The sequence below is a fragment of the Eptatretus burgeri genome, chromosome 11 (genome assembly GCF_056783735.1).
Source record: "Eptatretus burgeri isolate ZD-2024b chromosome 11, Ebu_testis_v1, whole genome shotgun sequence".
NCBI lineage: Eukaryota > Metazoa > Chordata > Myxini > Myxiniformes > Myxinidae > Eptatretus > Eptatretus burgeri.
Window position 1 is genome coordinate 50610511 of NC_140971.1, and position 26279 is coordinate 50636789.

A 26279-nucleotide genomic window follows, 5' to 3' on the forward strand; every position below is an offset into this window, starting at 1 on the left:
TGATGTTCTCATATGGAGGGACGTAGAGAAGCAGCTGCCACTGAGGAAGATGACGAAAGGAAGATGACGAAAGCAGCTGCCACTGAGGAAGATGACAAAAGGATGTCTTCGTCTCCACTGGGATAGTAAACTCTTACCAGATATTGACGGCTCAAAGAAAAATGTCGACTGTATCGTGGTGCTGGTTACTGGTAACGGAGAAGAGAAGCTATTGGGTGTCCCAAAAGCAACCAGTGGAACAAGTGAACAGCAAGCAACTGCTTGCATTGATTGCATTGAAAAATGGGGAGTCAAAGATCAGGTTCATGGCATTGTCTTTGATACTACGAGCAGCAATACCGGCCTACATCGAGGCGCTTGCATCAGACTAGAGAACTACACGGAGAGAGAAATCGTGTGGGGTGCATGTAGACATCACATGCATGAAATAGTTCTGTCGCACGCCTATGCCTGCACATTCGGTGGAACTTCTGGCCCCGACGATCTTCTGTTCAAACGCTTCCAGAAGAAATGGGCAGACTTGGATCATAACCAGTACGACGTGTGTACGGTTTTTGATGATCCAGTACTCGCTGAGCTGCGAGTGGAGATGTTGGATTATTTACCGATAGCAATCACTCAACAACAACCGAGGGACGATTACCTGGATTTGCAGAAGATATCTCTCCTATCCCTAGGTGGTGATGCGGATGCTGGATCCTTCAGATTCTGGGTTCCAGGAGCGATGCATCACGTTCGATGGATGGCTAAAGGAATATATGCTATAAAAATTTACTTGTTCCGCCATCAATTCAAACTGACAAAAAAGGAAAGCAAGAATATTCTGGACTTTGCCTTGTTTGTGAGCCTGGCATATGTAAAATATTGGAACGAGGCACCCATTGGGGTCCGGGCTCCTTATAACGGCATCCAGTTCATGAATGTGCTCAAACGTTACCCGGATCGGAAATTATCGGACAAGACCGTTAAAGCGTTCTCGAACCACCTGTGGTACCTGTCAGAACACTTGGTGGGGTTCGCCTTCTTCGACGATCGCGTGACTGAGGAGACAAAGTCTAAGATGGTCAACAATTTGTCCAGACCAAAAGCTGTCGAGTACTATCGACCAATTCCTCCATCAGACATGATTGTGGGGCCCTGAACAAATCCCAGGATTGGTTACAGAACGAACGATGACCTTCTTCTCCCTGCTGGGTGAAAAAAGCCACGAAAAAGCCTCCGAATTCCTGAAAGTAGCGCCGAACGAGTGGGAGAGCCATCCCTGCTACACAGAGCTCCAGCAGGCATGTAGGAGGCTGAAAGTCGGAAACGACACTGCCGAGCGCGGTATCTGACTCGTCCAGCAGTACAACGAGACACTCAGGAAAGACGAGGAACAGAAACAATACCAACTCAGACTTGTTTTGAACCATTGCAAGGCCCTTCCTGAGCCATTAAAGGCCCTTTTGATGAACTAGGCCGAGGACAGGATAACGGACAGAGAAATGTGACGTGTTATGACAGTGTTGTAGTGCAGAGTGCAGTGTGCTGCATCTTTTTATGTAACTTGTGGAATAATTAAGTGTTTGAAACAAAAAAAAATCCAATATTCTCGAATGTTTTTTGATGCTTTGGTCAAAAGTTGACTTTCTGAGTGACCCCTAATTATATACAGCAATCGCCATGAAATTTTGTAGAATAAATCCATAGTGGTAGTGGACAAAATAAAGCCTTATGGACATGGGAAATTCGGAAAAAAAATATTTGTGGACCACCCTAATACATATGTTGGGAAACGATTGACCTGTTAGTTTAACTTCAGTTGGGAAGGTGCTGGAGACATTAATTAAGGACCAGATGAGGAATCCAATTTAGATTAACGCAAACTAATTAAAGATAGTCAGCATGGGCTTACCAAAGGTAGTTCCTGTCTCACAAATCTTTTAGAGTTCTCTGAAGCAGTGTCTGATTGGGTGGATGAGGGAAAGGCAGTGGACAAAGTATATCTAGACTTTAAGAAGGCATTTGATAAGGTACCACATCGGAGGGTGTTAACCAAAGTCAGGGCTTGTGGAGTGGCTGATCAGGTAGCTAATTGGATTGCAAACTGGCTTTGTGATCGGAAGCAAAGAATGGCTGTGAGTGGGAGGATGTCTTGCTGGGAGGATGCAAGTCGGAGGGAACTTCAGGGATCAGAACTCGAACCATTGCTATTCATTATGTGCATCAAATAATTAGAGAGTGGGGTGAAGAGTAGGCTTTCAAAATTTGCAGATGACACAAAGCTTGGAGGTAAGGTGGATATTAGAAGGGGTGGTGATCAGATTCAGGAAAGTATTTATGCTTGCATAGATTGGCCAAATGATTGGCAGATGCAATTTAACTTGAGCAAATGTAAGGTGTTGTGGATGGGAAACAACAATGAAAATAGAGATTACGTGACACAAGGAGTAATTTTGGAACGTGTCACACAGGAGAAGAATCTGGGGGTGGTAATAGACACGGGAGGTAAGCAGGCAGCACAATGCCAGGCAGCAATCTGTAAAGCAAATAAGGTTTTCGGTTGTATTCGGAGGGGGGTCATTGATAAATCAAGAGGTGGTGTTAACATTATACAGGAATTTAGTGAGGCCACATCCAGAATATTGTGTGCAGTTTTGGTCACTAAATTCAGGAAGGACATGGATGCCATACAGAGGGTTCAGTGCAGGGCTACTCGATTGATTCCAGGCCTGGAGGAGAGTTAAGAAGGGGACAAGGCAGGGAACTTTTACTCAGAGAGGAGTTAATGCATGGAATAACCTCCCTGGGAAGGTAGTGGCAGCAGAAACAGTAGATAAGTTTAAATTCGAATTAGATAGGTACCTGGAAGTTATGGAGATAGACAGGTAGAGGGATGTTGACAGGAAATTTCGGTAGTTTGAGCATTGATGGGTGATTGTGTGCATGTGTACGGAGTGCTGTTGGTGGGGGTCTCGTCAAGGGGTGTTGGGTCATTGATGTTGTATGTTTTTAACCAAGCCCATGCCCCCTCCTCTGAGGGGAAGAAGAAGAAAAAAAATACAAAAACTTAAAATAAAAACTTAAAATAAATGGATGAAAAAAAAAATATATATATATATATATATATATATATATATATATATATATATATATATACTGTATTTGCATTTTCTTCTTTGGATCTTGTGTTGATAAATTTGTATGGTGTTCGTACAGGCATGATGGGCTGGCTGAATGGCCTCCACCTGTGTTTGATTTAGTTGTATTTCTTTGTATCCCTTGTATGTATATGTATGTATATATATATATATATATATATATATATATATATATATATATATATATATATATATATATATATATATATATATCATCTAATTGTGGTGTTGTCTTGCAACTTTCTGTCTTTTCACCTTATTCTGTGGTATAGGCAGTGGCTTCTTTGATGTAACCCTACCATGGAGAACTTCTTCACACTCTGCTGGATGAGATGATCATGTTCATGCCTGCTTTCATTGCTTTTGTCAGCTTCTGACTCGATTTTCTTCTTTCACGAATGCTTAGCAACTTCAAGTACTTGTCTTGCCTTGGGGAGGTTATTTTGGGTCTTCCTGGCATTTTTGTCTTGTTTCTTTCAGGTGGTGTGAAGTGTACCTCACACCATTGTTGTAGATCTTCAGCTTTTCTGCTATTTTCCTCATCATATGCCCTTCTTCGCACAGTGTTTGGATCTTTACATGCTGTTCTGTAGAAAGTTGCTTCCTTGGCACGATTCTCAACCCTCTCATAGACTTTCAAGCAAAGGTCCATCTCTTCAAAGTCCGTTCAAAGACCTACTTTGTAATGACTTTTCTTTATGCTGAATCCTCAACCATTAAGCAATATGTTGTTAATTTGTATATTCCTGCATTCCTGAATGTTAACTTGCTGATCTTCATATCACAGGTCACAGTGACATTGCTCGTCGATCAGATAATGAGGGGAAGTCCTGCCTGAATATGACTCATCGTGCACAGCCGGTTTTCCATCACAAAAAGGACAAAACCCATTGCTTGGCAGGTGGGTAAAAGCATGAGGGACAGTTGCTGAGATTTCCCTGTGGATCTGATGAACATCCTTCCTTTGCAAAACCATGAAGCTTCCCAGAGGTCAGATGTGTACAATCATGCTGATGTGTTTTTAGCTGATGATTCTATAAAATGTGTTTGCTTTGGGATTGTGAGCCCCATCAGGAGATATTTATTCTTAAATAAATACTTTAAATATGAAGCAATTTTGTCATAATATAACAATCGTTTTCATTCCCCACTCCATTTTTTTTTTGTTTCCATTCCCTGATGGTTTTGAAATAGATCGAAGCGTGTATAATTATTAATATCCATAATCGATAATTGCCAACTGTAAGATCACCAACATTTCCCCAACTACAATGAATGCAACTAAATGCTTGAACATCACTCGATAAATTATTTTCGGAAGATAATTGTTTTGTTGTTGATGAATGTACTTTCAAAACGTCATATAATTACGTGCAGAATCATTTTCTTGAAATTCAAATGTTCTCTTTCTCTGATTATATCCTGTCACACTTTTATAAAAAAAAAACTAACATCTTCCAAATACAACACCTGGCTATTAGTTGAATCATTTCTGGTGCTTCACTATGCCACTGCCACAGTGTCCCCTGAAGAATAGGCCAGATATTTAGAACTTTGCTTCGGTACCAACAAACCATTCACCTACATCTCTTTTCAAAAAGTGACATGGAATCTTTGAAGTCCACAAGTAAGTTTTATTCGAAAGAACAACGGACTAAAGCAGCCCTTCAAATGTAATGTACTGGATGTAATGTACTGGATGTAATGTACTGCCTGTGAAAGCACCAGGATTACTCTTTAAAGACGAGTCGGGAATCAAACGCAAACAAGACGCCTTAAAGGCTGTTTTGAGTTTTATACTAAAAGCAAATTCCAAGAGTGCTTTCTTCCCAGAAGCACTCTTCTGTGCCTAAGGAAACAAATACAGTTATTGAAATTCCATTGGAGGGGGGAAAAAAAAAACATTCAGCTGCCCATACTTTGACACGAAGTATTACTTTGGTCTTTGTATAAAATGTCTGTTAATATACCAGGGCAATTGCAAATGCAGTGCCTTACTTTAGCAGGGTTTTCAAGGCATCTGGAAAATCTTTGAAAACCAGAAACAATCTGCGAGAACAAAAAATATAAAAGAGCACAGATGAGCATGCAATTGCCTGGATGGCAGTCCTTGAGGCAAGCAGGAGTTGTGCCAGGAAAGGTACATATTAGTGTAGATTTTCGTCGTGATAAACCAAAAGGTAGAAATGGACAGTGACCAAAATCTATGATGGCTAGTGAGTAAGTCGCATGGCATTTACAAGGCAGTAGTTGACAATCACAAAACTATTACTTATAAATAATTATTTTACAACAATTTGCATTAACTCCATTGAACAATCATTGCATCTGCCACAGGGTGGGCAGAGGTTATGTTTTCATTCCTTTCTGTCAGTCTGTCTGTGAACAGGATATCTCAAAACGTTGTTGATGGATTCAGCTTAAACATGGTGGACAAGTTGGGTGTGTGACAAGGACGGGTTTATTCGATTTTGGATTTGGATCCCAATCCGGGTACGAGAATTTTTTTTTTTTTTTAAATTTCACTGGTGATTCTTCACCATTGAGAAATGGGGTCAAAAAACGATATGTCACATGTCTCAAAAAGTTGTGGACAAGTTATGACAAAACTATGTGGCTGAGTTCGTTGGATGACAAGAACAAGCCAATTAGATTTTAGTTTAGGTCAGCTGATCCAGCTTATGAGTGCAGTGGAAAATCCAGGGGGGTTTCCTGGTTGCCCGAAAACGCCCCCCCCCTCCCAACAAAAAAATATTTACCATTACAGTGGCAAAACCAGGGGTTCCATGGTCACCCAGAACTTCTTCTAGTATGTCATATAGTTGCTGGTATGTCATATAGGCACTACCATCACTCAGGTAGGTCTCACTAGTCATGATATTTAAGATTGAAAGTTGAAGTTTATTGAATTCAAGCTATTTTATTTTTAGTGATGCATTTAAATATTAAATTAATTAACTTTTATATCTTTTTGCACAATACATGCATATCAAAGAATATGTGAATATGCATTTAATTGAAAGCTGCAATAAAGTTTTCATGACGTTCATATGACTTAGATTTTCTGTTATTTGGAAACCCCCCAACCCAATTCCTAGATTTGCCCCTGGAGTAGGATATAAAACGAGTTCCGTTCTAGTTTACCAGCATGGATCGACTCACTACACTCACATTTCCACACGTCGTAGCAGAGATTGATGTCACAGATTTGCTGTGCTGGTATAATTTACACCAATCATAATACAACCATTTCTTTTCTACAAATTTATTTTTAATATTGGTCATATGATATTTATTTGAAATTTCATTTGTGATACAAGAAGGCCCAAGTGGTCTAAGTGGCCAAAGGTCTAATCTGTCTGAAGGTGAAAGGGGTCGAAATGGTGTTAAGGTCGAAGTAGTCAAAAGGGTCTTGGAGGGGGGGTCTTTTGGTTCTTCAGGGTCTTTGGAGTCCTCGGGAACATTTGGGAATTTTGGGTCCTCAAGGAACTTTTGGGATTTTGGGGTCTTCAGCGTCTTTTGGGTCTTTGTGGACTTTTGGGACTTGAGAACTCTTTGGCTCCTCGGGAACTCTATAGATGTTTGAATTATTTGGGTCTGTGGGAACTTTTTGGATCCTTGGGGACATTCAGAACTTTTGGGTCCTTGGGAACTTTTGGGTCCTCTGGTACTTTTTGGTCCCCGGGGACTTTTTGGGACTTTTGTGTCCTCGGGAACATTTTTGGTCCTCGGGAACGTTTTTTGGTCCTCAGGAACTTTGGGGACTTTTGGGTCCTCGGGAACTTTTAGGACTTTCGGGTCCTTTGGAACTTTTCGGTACTTTTGGGTCCTCTGGGACTTTTGATACTTTTGAGTCCCTGGGACTTTGGGTTCTCGAGAACTTTTGGGTCCCGAGGAACTTTTTGGGTCCCCGCGAACATTTGGGGACTTTTGGGTCCTCGATAACTTTAAGGACTTTTGGTTCCTTGGGAACTTTTTGTGACTTGATGGGTCCTTGTGAACTTGTGACTTTTTGGGTCCTCAGGAACTTTTTGGTACTGTGGGGTCCCCCATGACTTTTGGGTCTACAGGGACTTTTGTACTTTTGGGGCCCTGCGGACTTTTTGGGACTTTTGGATCTTCGGGAACTTTTTTGACTTTTGTATCCTCGGGAATTTTTTTGGACTTTTAGTTCCTTGGGAACTTTTTGATACTTTTTGGTCCTCAAATACTTTTGGGTCCACAGGAACTTTTGGGTCCTCGGGAACTTTTAGGACTTTTGGGTCCTTGGAAACTTTTTGTGACTTTTGGGGTTGTTGGGAGCTTTTCGTGACATTTTGGGTTCTCGGGAGCTTATTGCTACTTGTGGGTCCTCCATGACTTTTGGTACTTTTGGGGCCCTGGGGACTTTTGGGGATTTTTGGGTCCTCAGGAACTTTAAGGACATTTGGATCCTTTGTAACTTTTTGGGTCTTGGGAACTTTTTGTAACTTTTTGGGTCCTCGGGGACTTTTTGGGACTTTTGGGTCCTCGGAGACTTTTGGTCCTTTTGGTACCAACAAACAATTCACTCTGCAAACACACTAAAAACGTAAAGAAATCTGAAAACCCACTCCGTGTGAGTAACTCATGTGCAGCTTACCTCCACAGGGCAGCTCAACGGATGACGGGATTGGGGAAAAGCCTTTGGGATCCCCACTCTTTGAAGAGAGGAGGAAAATCACGTGGTAAACATCTCCGATCAGATTGCGCTAGTGTGCTTCGGAGTGGTGCTGAGGTGTCATCCACCAGATGGTGGTCTCCTTGGGTTAAGCTGAGGCGGTCCCTTTGGTTGGGTGCCTGGATTGTCCTATCCAGAAGAGAGGATGATTACCTGTCTCTGTTATCATCTGAGCTCAAGCGTTTGGACATCAGTATTGCAGCACTCTCTGAGCTTCTCAGATCGGAATGCGGCGAGATCATGGCGGGTGGTGACACCAACTATTGGTCTGGTAGCTCTGATGGTTACCATGCCCAAGGAGTTGCTGTAGCTGTGTCCAATAAACTGACTCCAATGATAATTGAGGTAACACCGGTCAACGAGCGTATTGTGAGACCAAGGATTTTTCACTCCTTGGTTATCATTTTCCTGCTCTCTGTAAATGCTCCGACTGAAGCAAGTGATCTCACCATGAAGGATGCATTCTATGCCACGCTCGAGTCTGTGGTTGAACAGTGCCCCAGGTGAGATACTCTTCTCAACTTGGGGGATTTCAAAGCATCGAATGCAACTGATATGGATGGATATGAGACATGTGTTGGTCCCCATGGGTCTGCAACTGTGAACCAGAATAGCACTAAGCTCCTTGACTTTGCAAGAAGTCATGGACTTAGGGTGGCTGGTTCATGGTTTCAGCACCCACAGGCTCATCGCTGGACTTGGTATTCCAACATTGGCGGTGTGGCAAAAGAGATTGGCCATGTGCTCGTTGATTATCGCTGGAGGATGATCCAGAACTGCAGGGTCGACTGGAGTGCTCAGTTCCTCAATACGCACCACAGGCTTGTTGTCGCAACTCTGAAGTTGTAGCTTAAAACCAAGAGAATGGTAGCATCCCAGCCAAGGCTGGATGTTGGCAAGCTCAAGGATGAGAGGGTAAATGAGGAGTTTGCGAACAGGCTGAGTGGGAGATTTTATGGAATTCTGAAGTTGTGGAGTGCCATCAAGATTACCATCCTAGATGTTGCCGGTAGATGTCTTCATCAGGTGAAGAAGAGCTTTGTCCCCCAAGGGACATTGGATACCATTGACCAGAGTCGCAAGGCAAGGCTTAATGACAGAGCTGAACTGGTCAGGGAGCTGAAGCAAAAACAGTATGTGCATGAGGGTGAACAAGGAAGCCTCTGTGTGAGGAATCTGTGAAGGGGTAGAGCATCACCTGTAATCAAGTGATTCTCATCTTGTATACAGAGGAATTCGTGCATCCCTTTCCTCCAAGCCTGTCCATCGGTGTTATGCAGTTTGAGCAGAGGGTGGTGGGCTCTTGACTGAGGAGTCTGAAATGAATGACTGCTGGGCTTGTTACTTTGAGTTTATGTACCAAGCTGGCCCACCAGCTATTGAGTTGGATGTCAGGGGGTTAACTATTCCTATTGCTGACCCTCCAATCAACTGTTTACTGCCTTCATTTGTGAAAAAAGACAGGCTGTGGGAACCAGTTGAAAGGGACTAAAGCTCTTGGGATCTGTGGCATCCATCCATAAAATGCTTTACTCATGTCATTGTATGCAGTTATGTGCTCTGTTTGAAGTACAGGCATCATCCCAACTGAATGGAAGAGGGTCCATGTTGTCCCTCTCTGGAAAGGGAGGTGTGACTGCCAGGAATGCAACAACTCCCAAGGTGTGGTACTGCTCTCAGTGTTGGGCAAGGTCTGTGTTTAGATTATTCTTGAAGGGGTTCGCCACCATCTGTTTGAGCACCAGTGCCCAGAGCAGGTGGGCTTTACACCAAAGAGGTCAACGATTGATCGTATCCTTTTTCTTCAGGTCCTCACCAAATGGAGACGAGTGTTTTGGCAGGGGGTGCTCATAACATGTGTTCTCCGCAAAGCGTTTGATGCAGTGAATCACGATGCCCCCTGGGGGATTCTCAGTCTTTGTGGGGTGCCACCAAAGTTGATCGATCTGATTTCTGAAATATACGCTGGTAGAGAGAGTGTTGTGAGGTGTGATGGTTCCATTTCGGGCATATTTTTAGCTATGACTGGAGTTCATCAGGGGAGTGTATTGCCCCCCCCCCCCACTCTTCAACACTTGCATGGACTGGATATGGGGGAAGATGTTGGGGAGCCCAAACTGTGGTGGATCTCTTTTGAATGTCAAGATCTCTGACATTGATTTTGCAGATGATGCAGCTAAACTTGCAGAAACACGTGATGTCCTTGTGTGGTGGGACCTCGAGGGACTGATTGAGGAATCAGAGCTGCTGGGATTATGGGTTTCCTGGGTCAAAACAAAGATCCAGGCTTTCACTGAAATATTCGGTGCTGCCATCTTGTCTGTACCTGTTTGTGGTGGGGATATTGAGGTCACAGAGAGATTCACTTACCGTGGTGGTGATATTCATGTTTCTGCAAGTTGTGAGCCAGAGGTCAATAAATGTCCGGATCGGGCCCTGGGAGTCATGGATTCACAGAATCATGGGTTGTGGCACTGTCGGTACCTCTGCAGGAGGACGAAAGTCTGAGAATTCAGGTCCTTGTTGCTTCCAGTCTTACTCTACGGATGTGAGACTTGGACTCTGACAAAGGATCGAAGATGAAGACGTAACTCTTTAACTTAACCAGTTCTCTTGGGAGAATTCTTGGCTATCGCTGCTCAGACTTTTTGACCAATGAGTGGTTGCTGAGAGAGGCTCAAATGAGATTTGTGTCCTGTTTAGTCTGCGAGTCAGCTGTGGCTGCATGGACATGTTGCTCCATTTCCTGATGTTGATCCTGCTCAACAGATTCTCTCAGTGAAGGAGCCTCGTGAGTGGAGAAGGCCAACAGCATGACTGTGTGCCTCGTGGCTGTAGCAGGTTGATCGGCATATCAAGGAGATGGAGATGGGCCAGGCATCTGCCTGGGGGATTGCCAGACCTTGGCCCCTGAAGTACTGACAGAGTGTTCAGTGACCCTCTTCTCTGGTGCATACTCCCATACCTGACATTATCATATATATATATATATATATATATATATGTGTGTGTGTGTGTGTGTGTGTGTGTGTGTGTGTGTGTGTGTGTGTGTGTGTGTGTGTGTGTGTGTGTGTGTGTGTGTGTGTGTGTGTGTGTGTGTGTGTGTGTGAAAATCATATGTATAATCATGGTTCATGTCCATGTACAATCACAACCATACATGTGAATGTATAATCACGATTCATATGTGTGTGCGTGTGCTGTCACCACCAATTGTCATCACCACTCACAAGTCTCTGGGACCAAACAGAGCCTTCGCCGATCCCAGAATACCCATCTCCAACCCAGAAAGGAACCACGACTTATGGACCAAGCTGTCTCCTCCTTTGTGCTACTTTTCCCCTTTCATCTCCGGGGCTTTGCCTTATCCCACCTGGGGACATCCCCACTTACCTGGAGACGGTTCCCTACTGCTACCGGTCACCATCTCCACAACTAGTCCCACCGAAGCTTAGTCCCATCAGTCCATGGCAGTGGGGAAGTCGCATCATGAATAATTGAATATACGGTTTATTTCTATTCAACTTCTGTCACGGCTAAAGGCTGAATTGAGTTGTTTTACAACTGGTAGTTTTAATAAATAAAGTATCATAATACAATAAAATGGCAATAAAAAGAACATCAAAGCAGAATGATAAAAACATCAAGAAAAAACAATTTTACAATGATTTAGCAATTTACATCACAAGGTTCAAAATTTGACAATTGCTGTTGAATAGTGATACAGGTGGCGATAATAACCATTCGGTCTCATGATTGTTATATTAATCAGGATGTTGTACTGAAACTCCCCGAAGAATCGTGTCTATGGTGGTTGTGGAATCTAGATGATAGTCAATACTGGACGCTCGTTATGGCTTCCAGTCCTCCTTCCTCACCATCGTTCACTGCCTCACTTCCGTGTCAGTGCATGACATACAAATTCACACTCCCAGACAGCATGAAGAACATGGTTAGGCAGGAAATGATCCTCAGCCGGATATTGTCGTTTAATTTCCCAGCACTGAACACAATCATACCACGTGGCCGTGGCCACTACATCTCGGCACAGCTGCGGCACTTCTTCTGCAATGGCGGTTGTCCTCCCTACAGAGGAGTCACCAAAAAGGAGTCGTCCTCTTTGGGGGGGGGGGGACAGAGTGTACCAAAGCACACTAAGCATGAAGATTTGCTGTGCTATGTACCTTGTAATTTCTTTTTGAATGTGCAAACAAGGAGAAGCTCAACTTATTTTTCTCCTCCACAAAATTTAAGAGCTAAAATCATGAATTTTATTGTCGTCGTAAAAATCAATTCACTGATTACTGGGAAGACTAAGTGACACTGAATGGAAATGACCCAGAAATGGAAGAAACATCTGTGCTGGGTTTCAATGATGCAGAACAAGAACTGTTCCTTGGTAGTTCGGGTAAAAGGTTTTTAGTTCCCGCATGCATTATCTCCATTGTCAATTAACATTACCTTTTTGTCGGTCAGAAATGAAATTTCATCACTCATGTATTCACATGAGTATTTTTAATCCTTCATCTCCCCATTTCTACCTCTCCCCCCCCCCCATCTCTCTCTCTCTCTCTCTTTCTCTTTATTTTTCTTCATCTCTTTCTCAATCTTTCTCTCCATATCATTTTTGATTGTACCTTGAATGTGCACTGTGTTGCCTAACTAACCTGCCGATGGACTTCTGGTTGCTTATACCTGTTACTGCATTTGAGCCTTGCGAGTAACTGCTAAACTGTAATTATCTGGGCACTTCCCGATATTTGAATCTTTTTTCCTTTCATACTTATTTCTACTTTTTCACATTTCTCTTCATTCATGCTAATTCTTGCTTTTTCTTTTATTTTTGTTCATTTTCTTCTCTTTTATCAATCCCTGCCTCATAATTTCTCTCATTCTTTATATATCTGTCTGCAGAGAAGTTGATTTTTTTCAAAATATGTATGTTTTTGTAAGGTTCTCTTGGCTATGCCTGGATGGGTTTGAGAGTCGAGAAGTAGAAACTGAAACCCGAATCCTATCCAGGTTGCTCCTGATTACTCCATCTTTGCTCTTTGCTTTGTCAGTTTCCTTCTGATGACTTTAATGCAGTATTTGGTCTTCATTTGATGTGTTCTGTGTTCTAATGTTGGGGTATAAATGCTCGTGTTCTCGTGTTTAGGAAAGATGCAATGGATGTTTTTGGCGCAGATTGCCTTTATTAACTGTGTCTGCCTTCCTTGCATTTATTTCCTTGTGAGGTTTTATCATATTCCATGAAGCTTGCACATTCCAAAGTTCCAAGCAAATCAATGTGGCAATTCCCAAGAATCTCATTTTTTCAGTGATAAGGTAGTTTATGTTTTGTTTTTTTTAATAATATTGTCTTTGTGATCCAAGCTTCTTCAAGGATTTTCCTCTTTAAGTGAACAGAGAACAGCTACACATGTTTTATACCCCTCAAGGTTTTGTGAGATCTTATGTATCAGAAATTTGATAGCAGCAAATGTCATTCCAATAAATATGCCACTTTCCATGGCTGCCACATTTAACTATGCACCAGTTGGCCTCCTACTTCTCATTTCCAAATCGTCGAATCTATAATGTTTTTTTTCTTCCAGAAACAGCAGGATAGATATTGAACATCTTAACAACTGAGTTAAAGGTTTTGACATTTCTGAATCAAACAAACTTGGTTGTGTGTCAATCAGTCACTTCTCCATCCCCCTCCACACCAAATTTCTTCTGCTCACCAAATAAAATGGATATATGTTGAACTTTAAATGAATACTAGATGACCGGTGAACCTGTTGGGATCCAATTGTGACAGAGGTTGATGAAAAAAAAAATTTAAAGAAAAAAGAAAAAGAAAGAAGATAGCTCCAGCAAACTATACTGCTGAGGTTGTTTGCATTGATCAACTAATCCCAAAGAGTACTTGACTGAATCGGGAATTGATTTTTTTTATAATTTTTTTCATTGCCCGATTTAAACGAAACTTGATATTGCGCATCAAGGTAAAAAAAAAAAAACGGAGAAAAGAAAGTCGAAGAAATTATTGTGCGTAATCTTCTAAACACAATTTTATTTATTAATGAACACGGAAGTATTAGATCAAAATGGCGATGTTTATTTTATGCTTAAAAATAAATCGTTCTTTGTCAATACAAAATGTTTGAGATTTTAAATTAAATCATTTCAAGAAAGAAGAGAGCTACAGTGAACTATACCGCTGAGGTTGTTTGCATTGATCAAATTCTCCCGAAGAGTGCTTGACTGAATTGGGAATTGACTTTTAAATATTTTTTTTCTTTGCCCGATTTGAACCAAACTTGATAATGCACACTGTAGGAGAATGGTGAATAAGGTGGTCCTAAAAATTTTTGCGCAATCGTGTACCGTTTTGGCTGCATTTCGGGAACATACATACATACATACAAGATGAGAGTTTAAGTAATATATAGGTAGATAGATTTCAAATCTCATTTTTCTTCATGAAAACAAATATGATTTGAAAAATAAAATAAAATTCAAATCCAAAAAAACTATAATGAACAACTTGAAGTTGCGGCAATTTGATGGCTTTCAAGCTACAAATAAAGGGTTTCTAAATTATACGTAATTTCGATCAATGTAACTGGCGACTGACACCTCGGTTCGCAATGCTGTCCTTTCCTTTTTGTATCTGAGTACTAATTCTGTTCGTGATGCTTTGTTTCAATGTTCACGTTTGCTTTGATGCTCATCTCAGACGTGCGCACTATGTCCTCATTTTCAATGACTGCTTTTGGTTTGTGCTTCCATGATTTTTCTGAGACAAGGCTGTTAAAGCTTTTGCAGATGTGCCAGTGGATTACTCTGCATACATTGATATGCCTTTGTATGTAAAGCTGTACTGACATTTAAAAAAAAATTTTACATCCCGAGAGAAGGTGATGGTTCTTTATATTTCTACCTTGCAGAACCTACACTTGGCTGACTCAATCCTGTCATGTTCTTCAAGCGATTGGTATTGTATCCTTGGCATTGGGCAATTATAATGACTCATTCTCCATCCCAGTTCAGCTGACCTCATCTGATCACCTCCAATTAACCTTTTTTTGTCTTTCCTTAGCTCTTTTTTAATCTTCCTGCTCTTCTGTTATTATCCCAATGTATATTTGTTGATATTTATTGTATACTTTTCCTTCTTTGGAATCTTTGGGACCGTATTCACAACATTAGAAATAAGGTTTCCCAAGAAAGATCATGGCTGATGGTGAGACCCAAGAGTTTGAGTGACTAAGCATATTCAAGAGGATTGTTACGAAGTAGATGGGATGGTTTGTCAGATGGTCCTTACGGCCAGAGAGAGACAAAGTGAGAGCATGAGATTTGTCAGGATTGAAAGACATTCCAAGTGTTGACAAGTAAGTGATTATATCAAAGTCTGAAGAGAGGGAAAAGGCTGCTGCTTGCCTCTTAAGTATGCTGAATGTCATGGCAGAGGGTGCAATCATCTGCAAATCAATAAAAAGGATTTACTAGAGTCAAATATATCGTTGATGAAGATTCGGGATAGGAAGGGACATAGAACACTATATTGGGACGCTCCAGCCTTGACCCGGAGATAATATGAAAAAATTTCATTGACAGCTATGCGTTGGCTACGAGAGTAGAGAAAGGCAATAACCCATGAGTGGAGTTGGCCTTGGTGCCATTGGCAAAGAGCTTGGAGAGCAAGGCAGGATGCCAGACATAACAGTATCAAAAGCTGGAGATATTTAAAGAGAAACAACCCTGATCTCATGTTTGACATTGGGGTTCTCCATCCATTGTCAGGAGAGTATAAGCAGCATGCCCCAGGTTAAGTGACCTGGTCTGAATCCGAATTGATGATCTTAGATGAGACTACTGGAGAAAAGGAAGGATTTAATGGTGACTGCGATAATGGATTCCATAACCTTGCTGATGATTGGAAGGAAGCTGATGGGTCTGTTGTTAAGTGGGTCAGTTTTTTGCACCTGCTTTATGTGATGCAGTGATGATGGCTGACTTACAAGGAGATGGAAGATGACCAAGGAAGATGAAAGAATGAAATGGGTGGAGAAAGGAAGTGCAAGAGCAGCTGAGCAGGTTTTTAGGAAATGTAAGATGATGCCCTCCAGTCCAGTTTCAGAAATGAGTTGAAGTTTGCCAGAAACTTCTCTACCTTCTCAGGTGCAAAAGACCCAAAGACCAGGAGCAGTTGGGTGTGACTGGGTTGGTGAATACAGAAAGTGAGGGGTTTGGTCACAAGATTTGGAAGCAAACACAGAACTGAGTTATTCAACTTTTTCACGAGCGGAGTTGTCTGCGGTGCCATTTGAAGTGAGGGAAGGATTGAGGGTAGCATGCTCTGGAGACAGATGTAACAAGGTGCCTGGAGGCATGTTTGAAAGTTCATTCTTGAGGTTGGACAAATGTTGTTTTCTTACTCTCCACACACTTGTTTTGGACTTTGTGGAATTATCTGAGACTGCCATTTGACAGTTAATATCAGGGGCAGTAGATATATCAGAGACAAAGTCTGAACTGAGATGGCTGCTTGCAATTCCTCCTAATCTGCCTGAGTGAACAGCCAGACTCATCAGTGATGAGGCAGTTCTCTGAGAGTAGCCAGAGAGATGTTGGCTCACACAATTATATAATCAGATAAAGCAATTGGAGCAGAGGAAGAGCAGGGAAGTTTGCGGGGAAGTTTGTCGTTGTATCTGGAAGGAAGCATTTGCCATTTGAAGAAATCGGGGTTGGAAAGTTTACACATTGAGTCAGTCCTATGGAGTTGGGGAAGTCCTTGGGTGAAGTTCCATGGCTAGTGAGAGACTAACAACACCCAGCCAAATTGCATGGTGACAATTGAAATCACCTGCACATATGATGAAGATAGAGTTGGGATGAGTGGTTACAAATTGGTCCATGCAATTTGTTTCTGAGAGAAAGATGTCGATGGAGCTGTCATTATTTGGAAGGCAGTATAACTCACAGAAAGAAGAAGTGGGAGTGGAGGGGAAGTTGCAGCCAAAGGTACTCCTGGGAATTGGGAGGTGTAAGATCAGCACACGGCCAGTGAGAAGTTGAGTTATTGATGTTAAGTGAAACTCCACCACCAGGATGGAGTTCTGGCCTATCAATCAGAGGACAAAATAGCCAGGGCATGACATTAAGGGGTCAGAGATGTCCTGTGCGAGCCGTGATGAAGAATTCTGTTAAACATTATATATATATATGTATATATATATATGTATGTATGTATATATATATATATATATATGTAATAAATTATATATATGTATGTATGTATGTATGTATGTATATATGTATATATATATATATGTATATACATATATATATATATATGTATATATGTATATATATATATATGTATATATATATATATATATATATATATATATATATATATATATATATATGTATATGTGTATATATATATATATATATATATATATATATATATATATATATATATATATATATATATATATTTTGTATACAGAGTCGAGGCTCGTATGAGAGATAACACACAACACACAGCAAGGGGGGGGGAGGCATGAGACAAGAGGGGTGGGTGGGAGAGGGGAAGACCAAACAGTGGGGGAACAGAGACATTAGGAGATCTGTGGAAGGATGTGGGATGGGGCAGGGAACACGGGGTATACAAGATGGACATAACAGGGACTTTTAAGAAGGAAAGCAGTGAATTTGAAGGAGGTGGGTTTGGGGTGGATTAACGGGGATAGAAAAGATCGAGGTTTTGGATGGGGAGAGATTAGAGGTGGTGGTGAACAGCTGTTTTGAAGGCCTAGAGGGAAGAATGGGATTGAAGATAGTGTGGCAGTTTATTCCAAAGGTGGGAAAAAAGAGGAATGAAAGAGTGATGGTGAGCAGTGATTCGTGATTTTGGTAGTTTTACCAGAAGGGTGTTGTTGGCGGACCTTGAGCGACCTGTGGAAATATGGTGGGGACATATCACAGACAAAGCATGGGGTGGGGGAGACCAGAGAGGAGATGGAAGAAGACAGAAAGACCACCAACCTGCCTTTGGTGAGAGAGTGAGAGGCCCAAAGACTTAGCTTCATCGCAGGTGATACCGTGATGATGACACAGGGAGATACCATACGTGTGATGATATGCAGTTTACCAGCAGTGGCCTGGATTGAGAGATTTGTCAGGTTGAAGCAGAGGCCTCAGATGTTTGAGGTCCACACAGTTATGATCAATGGAGTAGTACCTGCTGGCATGGTGCTCAAATGTGGTGTGGGAGTGGGGGAACTTGTGAAGGGGTGGGGAAACTTGGACGGGGGATAAGCAAGGGGAAGCTGAAAGAGGGATTGGTGTTGGGGAAGCTTTAAGGGCAAAGGCTGAGGGGGGTGTTTTTGTTGGTGAGGGGAGATGTGGAAAAAAGGTACACATATAAATGGTGGGGTTGAAAGGATCCATCCATCCATCCATTGGGATCATACTTTGTGCAGAGCGTTGGTGCTGCCTCAGCAGTCTCTTTGGCTATTGGACAGAATCTTGGACAGGTCTCCACTTCGACACAGGACACCAGAAAGCTGGCACTCATTTTGCCGACCTTGGAAAGATGACAGGCATAGTCAACCCCACCTGGTATTAATTCAACATATGATAACATAACAGCTGAGTGGGATTTGAACTCAGGATCCTATGATCCAAAGCCCATGACCCTAACCATTAAGCCAACACCAGGCATGTTGAAAGGATGCTTCTATAACATGTGCCAGAGGGTACTGACATAGAGAGGTTTGACATTATTAAAGGATGTGAAGATGTATTAATTGTCTTGAGCAGACAACCTCTGCAAACTGGACTTCTCAAAATTCCACACAGTTACAAACAAGGGAGGATGAGCAAACTGGACAGAGATAAAGATCATGAGATGGGTGGAAATAATTTTTATTGTAGTTATGGTGGAAGGTCATGCTGTAGGTATACGAGTATGGTAGATGCACTAAGCCTTTCAGTGAGGGACAGGTGTGGAAAATAATCTTTGTGAAGAGCCTCCTCGTAGTTTGATAGATTATAATGAATGAGGAGGGGGAAGAAGGTAACATTGGGAGAAGAGAAGTGGAATGAGGAATGCTGCATCAAAACGGACAGAATTTGCATGCTGGCTCATCTGGAAGTAGGCCTCAGCAAACAGGAACTCAAATTCGAAAATACAGCACAACTAGGTACGATTTAACATGGAAAATTGGATGAAAACACAAACGGCAACAAAGGGCCAAAAATATCATAGAAAAACATAACAAATCCAGTCTGGAAAGCTTAACCTTGAGGAAGTAGAAGGAGCACCTGTCAATCGAACCAACATGTGAGTAGACCCGGAACTGGAAGTCAAAACTTTTTACACACTCGACCAAACCTACAGTCATCATTTTGTGCACTTCGTTAAGCTCCATCAGGCCACCACCTCAGGTACACTCTTGGGATACACTGGATTTTGTGGATAGTTAGGAGTTTCCTTATTTTGGTATCTAGTTTGTTGATTTCTGATTGTGACCAGTTGATTATTCTGCAACTGCATTGGGACACTGGAACTATGAGTTGGTTAATTGCTTTGACTTTGTTTCTTCGAGAGAGTTATGTTACCAGGACTAGCTTTGTTCTTTGTTGGTATTCCTTGGAAATAGTTTTGTGACAGATTTGGTGGCCCTCTTCTATTTTGGGGTACTTGTATGATGCTTCATTTACTAGCTCCTGTATCATTGATCTTAGGTTGATATTTACGTTGTCCATTTTTGTTGGTTTACCTGCTACGAATGTGCACTTGGCACATTTATCTTGGCCAAATTCCATTTCAATGTCTGCGGAGTACTGTATGACAAGTTTTACTTGATTTGCGAATTTTGCATCATTTGTGGTGAAGAGCTTTAAATCATCCATGACGTGTGACCTTTCCTGTTTCTTTGGGTGTTTCTCTATTGGATGTTCAACTGGATCTGTATCCTTAGTTAATTATGTTACCAAAGGGGTTCAGACGGAAGTGGGGTGGGGTGGGGAAGCTGTCTCCCTGGAAGATACCGCATCATATCTTCACTCATATTTCAATCTCTCCTTCTGAGTGCTGTAATATTAAGGTAATATGCCAGTGCTCAAGTGCATTATTGATTATTTTGATTACTTTGGAATTTATCCTGCATATTTACGTGCATTTTACCATGTACAAGTGTGGGACATTCTCAAATGCTTTCTTACAATTTATTCACGATGTTGACAGTTTTGTATTTCATAGCCTGCAGTTTTCAAGTATGGTCTGGTTTAGTTAGGGGTGATCAATTATTCTGGTAGTCTCTCAACAGTATATGAAATTATATGTCAAGCCAAAAGCTTGATGTCAGCTGAGGATTCAGCTCACTCAGTAAATTACTTGCTATTCCATGGAGTATGGATCCCCATTGTGGATTAGTGCAGATACTTTTCTTCTTGCTCATCTCGAAATTATAAAGTCCAAGGCATATTATTGGCACGTGATCGACAGGTGGCCAAGTGCAATGGTCATATTCCAACCCACTACAGGTTGATTGAACTCGATTTTCTAGTGCCTCATTTGTGGCCTCCCTCCTACTTTCTCACCTCTCTGCCCTCCCCCAGCCAACACAGGTAACACTTGTCCTTCCAAAATCACACAAATGGTTACCATCCCCAATTCAAAACTAAACACTTCCTTCATCCCTCTGTTATCTTGTCTGTGGAACTGACTCCTTGTGTCTGTTTTCTCGTGTCCCTTCCCCCTCCCCCCCCCACACCCCACATAGTCCTTCAACAGTAGTGCCATTGTCACCTCATGCATGGATTTCTCCAATATCCATTCATCTTTTGTACTCTCACTGAGCCCCTTCGTATCACACAACCATGATGTTCTTATCAATCTGCGAACCTGCTAGCCTCTGTCGTTTAGCACCTCCATGAACCTAGATTAGTCTCTCATGCCTGAAATTATGTCCAACTGTTCATCTCCTGCCTTTAAATTCCTTTTTTTGGCAACTTTGAGTTTGTCATGAGAAAACCACCCAAGGAGTCCCATTGAATTAATAAACCCTAAAATTGCCAACTGTCGATGTTGATTAAACTTTATTATTATGTGCAGTCGAGGTTCATGAAAAAAAAAGGACAGAAGGTGAAAATGTTGAAAACAACATTGCAAGTCAGCGTAGGACATATGAACATCAAACAAATAGTTGTATATAGTTAGGGGTGATCATTTGTTCTGGATAGGGGTGATCATTTGTTCTGGTTAGGAGTGATCATTTGTTCTAAAGAAAAGAGGTTGATACAACACGGAGGCTTATTGTGAGTAAAATAAATTTTGAGTATGGATTTGTGACAATATTCCTCGGGAAGTGAGCTGCATCCTGGAAGAAAATGTGATTGAACACACACAGGGAAGCTCATCCACTGGTGGAAGAAAATAAGTCAGTCAAGAGCCTGAACTTTAGAAGCTTGATGAGGTTGGGGTTTGTTTATAGGTGAAGTTAATTTTTTTCTGGAAAAACTGATGGAAGGCTAGTATGGGTGGTGGGTGCAAGGCAAGGAAAGAGGTTATAGAAAACTGAGACCACCAGGCAATCTTTTGTGAGACCCCCCTCTTTCCCTCCAAACATCAGCTATCTCCAAAGATAGGCTCTGTATCTTGGCCTCTTAATTGATGATGCTCATGATTTCCAGGACTTTTTATCTTCAGCATGAAGAGATAAAAGGTATGGTGCAACTGTTTCTGGCCAATGGGGAAAATCAAAGCTCCATTGTGCAATACAAGTATGAATGATTTGTAAGCTTTCAGAAGTTCAGAAAGGACATGGATGGACTTTGGCAAATGAAGAACATCCAGACTGCAGCTCATTTTGGAGACAATTTTTAGATCGAGTTTTCTCAAGAGTGGTCAAGGCTGATAGTCAAGGCAAGAGTTTAAGGGACTTAACTCCTTCCACTGTGGTTGATCATACAGATTTATAGGAGGGGTGCCATGTTGATCTTCACTGAGAGACCAGATCAGGATGTGAGAATTACCTGGATTTCCACAAATATTCTTGGTGTTGGCTCAATTCATGATGTTTTCTTGTTTAGTTGTGATAGAAGCAATTGCTACCACTATGTTACTGAGATGAAGAATTCCAATTAATCTGTACAAAGTGGCATTGTGGATGAAATAGAAAATCCTATCCAAGGATTCAGAGAGTGCAATGATTTCCTTTGAAAATAACATTGGAACAAACATGCACGTTGTTCTCGACTTGGAGAGTAAATGAGAAAATGGCTTCAGTCACTGCGCATTTGACAGCATGATGAAAGTCTGCTCAGACAACCAACCATAGCTGCAGCCTTGAATTTCACATAGAACTTAGCAAGCAGAGTCAAACATTGTTGATAGCTTGGCAAATGTCCAAACTGTTTTATTTTCTGGTTTCTAGTTCAGGTCCATTGCTTGGAGAGGAAAAGTAACATCTTTAGTTGTGATATGGACAAAATGCAAACTTAGGGTCAGTAATCATACAATTGGGAAGGAGAAACAATTTTATATCAGTAGCAGTTAGGGATTCCATGTAATTGCAAGAATGCTGTCCAATCTGGAGTCTTGGCATCTTTCCTGTGGATAGGCGTGATCTTTATTATGTTCCAATGGGATGGAACATCATCCACTGTGAAGGACTGCATGCTGCTGAAGGGATCATAGGAGGTAACTGTTCAGGTCAGCACGATTTTAGACATCGAGCATTAATGCCATCCAAACAATTATTGGCAAAGCAATGATGTAACCGCCCCGACATGTCATTGGTGAGCTTTCCAGAAAAGCTGGCCTTTACTATCACATCATAATTATCTCTGCCACCGAAGATGGAAGGAGGTTATGTTTTCAGCCTTGTGTCTGTTTGTTTGTTTGTTTGTTTGTTACTTGCAAATTTGAAATTTTTTCAAGTATATTGGTTAGTCGATTTTGTAATTCTGTTTGTCTGCCTGTCTGTTTGTCTGTCTGTTTATCGTATATAGGTCCCAATTTTACACCGATCTTCATGAAACTCAACCACATGGTAGAGATTGTCACAAGGAAAAAACCTGTTGTATTTGAGGTCAACAGGTCAAAAGGTCAACAAAGGCCAAATGTCAACAACTTAGGTGAGATTTCTAAAATCCTCAATTTTCATCCGATTAACTTGAAATTTGAAGAGGATTTATATTTCAGGTCACTGAATTCAACCAGCCAATTCTTTTTGAGGTCAACATAGACCAAAAGGTCAACATATGTCAAAGGTTAACAACTTCGATGGAATTTCAAAAATCCTCAATTTTCATCCGATTGACTTGAAATTTGAAGAGGATTTGCAGTTCAGGTCACTGAATTCAACCACCAATTATTTTTGAGGTCCACATAGGCCAAAAGATCAAGATAGGCCGAATTTGTAAAATTGTCAATTTTCATCCGATTTACTTGAAATTTGAAGAGGAGTTGCATATTTGGTCATTGACTTCAACCACCAATTATTTTTGTGGTCAAATTTGTTTTATGGATTTTGCAAGTATCATGCTCTGCATGACATCTTCTTCTTGTTTATTTGTTTGTCTTTGTGTGAAGGATATATCAAAAAGTTGTGGAAGGATTCTGATGAAATTTTGTAGACAGGTTGTGAGTGTGACAAGGATGAACTGCTTAGATTTTTGTGAAAATCCAGATCTGGCTCTAATAATTTTTAAAGTAATTCTTCACCGTTGAGAGTTCGGCACAAAAACGATAAATAGAATGATATCTAAAAAAGTTGTGGACAAATTCGCAAGAAACTTGGTGGACACATTGGGTGTGTGACAAGGACGAATTGAATCAATAATGGTGAAAATCCAAAACCGGATCCGGATTCGGATCCGTAAATTTTTTTTTCGGGATTTTTCACCTTTGAGAGATCGAGCTGAACTAATATACATCATGATATTTCAAAAAGTTATGGATGGATTCAGATTAAATTTGGTGGACAGGTTGAGTATGAAACACGGACGAATTGATTCAAATTTGGTGAACATCTGAATCCAGATCCGGATATGAGAATTTTTTAATTTTTATAAGTGATTCTTCACCATTGAGAGATGGAGCAAAAATCGATATACTGTATGGTGTGATATTTAAAAATTTATTGGGGCTGATATGTTCTCGTGGATCAGGCATTATGCCGCAGAGGTATGCACTCTACCGAGTGCCCTTCTAGTTCTGTAATGTTTCAGTTTACATATTGTAATGATATAACAGACCCCAATAATGTAGCACTTGTGTAATTTACTCAATCATTTATTTTTTTTCACAAAGGATACATCTTTGTGCTTTGAGTAAAAGTATAAACCCCAATTTTGTGACACCATCAGAATAAGTGAATGGGACATTATACAACTTACCCTGAAATTTTAACTTTAGAATAATGCCACACACTATTTTTTGTGATGTCGGTTATTTGTGATGATTCACATTTTTTGCAAAAAGTAAATACCATAACTGAAAGCCCTCTTTGGGACTGCATTAAACTTGACTGGTGTTGCTAACTGCAGCCTTTGAGATAAGCATGCCTACAATTGTTTTATAACGTTGTCAAAAAAAATGAGGGGAACCACCAGAATCTGCTTCAATATCAATGGCGTCTCCAGCATCTGCATGGATTAAGGGGGGTTTCTGTCTGTAGTGTATTGTGGGTCTTCTACTGTGGATTTGAAAGATACATCCTTTTGAAAAGTTGAATCATGAAATCTGAATTATTTACCGATATTGTGAACCTCTTGATATCCCAAGATGGTTCACCAAGAAGATTTTACAGTGTGGACGCCCTTTGAAAGTATCCATTCTCCTTTGCAGAAAATGCACTTACCCTTGGTGAGCTTCTTTAAAGTAGAAACACCACCATGGGATTGGAAGGACGGAGAGCAAGAGAGTAACTTTGACAAACCTGACACAACAAGATCAATACTGACCTTCAGGAGTTTCACTTGTATCGCATTGGGGTATGTCAAGGGATGGCAAATCATTATGGAGATCAATTTCATCCTCATTAGCTACTGAAGATAAAATGAGATGACAAATAGATGGATGGCAGTGTATTTTGTGAGCTGCCAAGAGTCACAAATCAGATATCCAAAGTTTTTTTTTAATCTTTTTGCTTAAAGTGGTTTTGTTTGTGAAGCAGCCACCCACAATCGACCAATTCCTTTCTCTTCCACATCCTTCTGCTTTTCTCCCTTGATGAACTCACATGAAGAAAGCTATTGATTGGTGGACTGTCCAATTATTTACTGCTTCTTTACATGTTGGCTTCGTGATCATACTTTGTTTGATTTAATGTAAGGTTTTATTAAATTTTGTTTCATTCAAAATACCTGCGTTTTCCATATATGCGAGCAAATGACACGATGATGCATAACAGATTGAATCTCAAGGTTTTATTGACAATTTATTTTCAACTATCTACACCAATAACGGCAAAGATGCTTTTTGTAAACTGCCACAAAATTATTACATTGATGTCTCTCTCCTGTCTTAACCCCTTCCCATCACTTTTGCTTTGACTTAAATCTACTCTTTGGTAGTTGATTATCACTTGGGAATCATTATTCTTTTGGTAGGATATTAAGTAGCTCTATCGACAATGACTCTACTTGCATGTTGCTTGTTGTCAAAATGGGATAAGTGGAGCAACATTGAAATTCAGTAACCTGTTAACAGTCACGGTTTTCACACAGTTCAAAGCTAACTGGCATGCATATTTGGACACTGCACACAATGCATTGAGAGATTATAATTGGCTTTGCTCTTTGGAAGCAGCATCAGCTTCAAAACCGCATCTTTCTATACCTTTCCTTTAATTACCTTCAGACAAGACTCCATACAATAGCTAATCGTATTACCTAGGAATCTTCACTGATTGGGTGGTGCTCTGGTGGGGCACTTGGTTTGGCCTCATTAACAATACCTTGCATCAGAGCGTGCTCACCTCTTGGGGAAGCCAGTTCACCCAATGAAGTTATGACCTTGTAACCCTCTTGTACCATTTATACAGCTATCAAAATCCCCATTTACATCTATATATTCCAAAGCATATTTTATCCTGTGGAAGCCATAGGGGCAATTCATTTTTACATATGCATGGGTTGGGGGGCAGGGGAATAAATGGAGAAAAGAAAGAGAAGGGAGGACGATCGAGCCAAAGGAAGATGCAGTATGGAGTAGGAGAGGAGGGAATTAAAGTTGGGAGGTGAGAGAACGAAAAAGAGGGAAGGGGAATGTATGGAACATAAAAAGAGCAGGGAGGATGGGGTCAAACGTTCCACCCTAGTTGTGTTTGTATTAAATATATGACCTCAAAAGGAATGAGATGACAATGTCCAAATGGCAGGGGGCCATTATGACAAAATACTTTTAAACCAGAAAACATATA

General features: G+C 41.0%; 1 long non-coding RNA gene across 2 annotated transcripts; it reads left to right on the forward strand.

Moving 5' to 3' along the window:
* The first annotated feature begins 3908 nt into the window (after nt 1-3908).
* LOC147017052 (uncharacterized) lies at nt 3909-25199 on the forward strand. 2 transcript variants are annotated; one of them, XR_015049317.1, is made up of 4 exons: nt 3909-4130; nt 14778-14824; nt 22864-22989; nt 24704-25199. It is a non-coding gene; the product is annotated as an uncharacterized LOC147017052 (long non-coding RNA). The 2 variants fall into 2 exon arrangements; XR_015049316.1 differs by having other exon boundaries at nt 22864-25199.
* Nucleotides 25200-26279: the final 1080 nt, after the last annotated feature.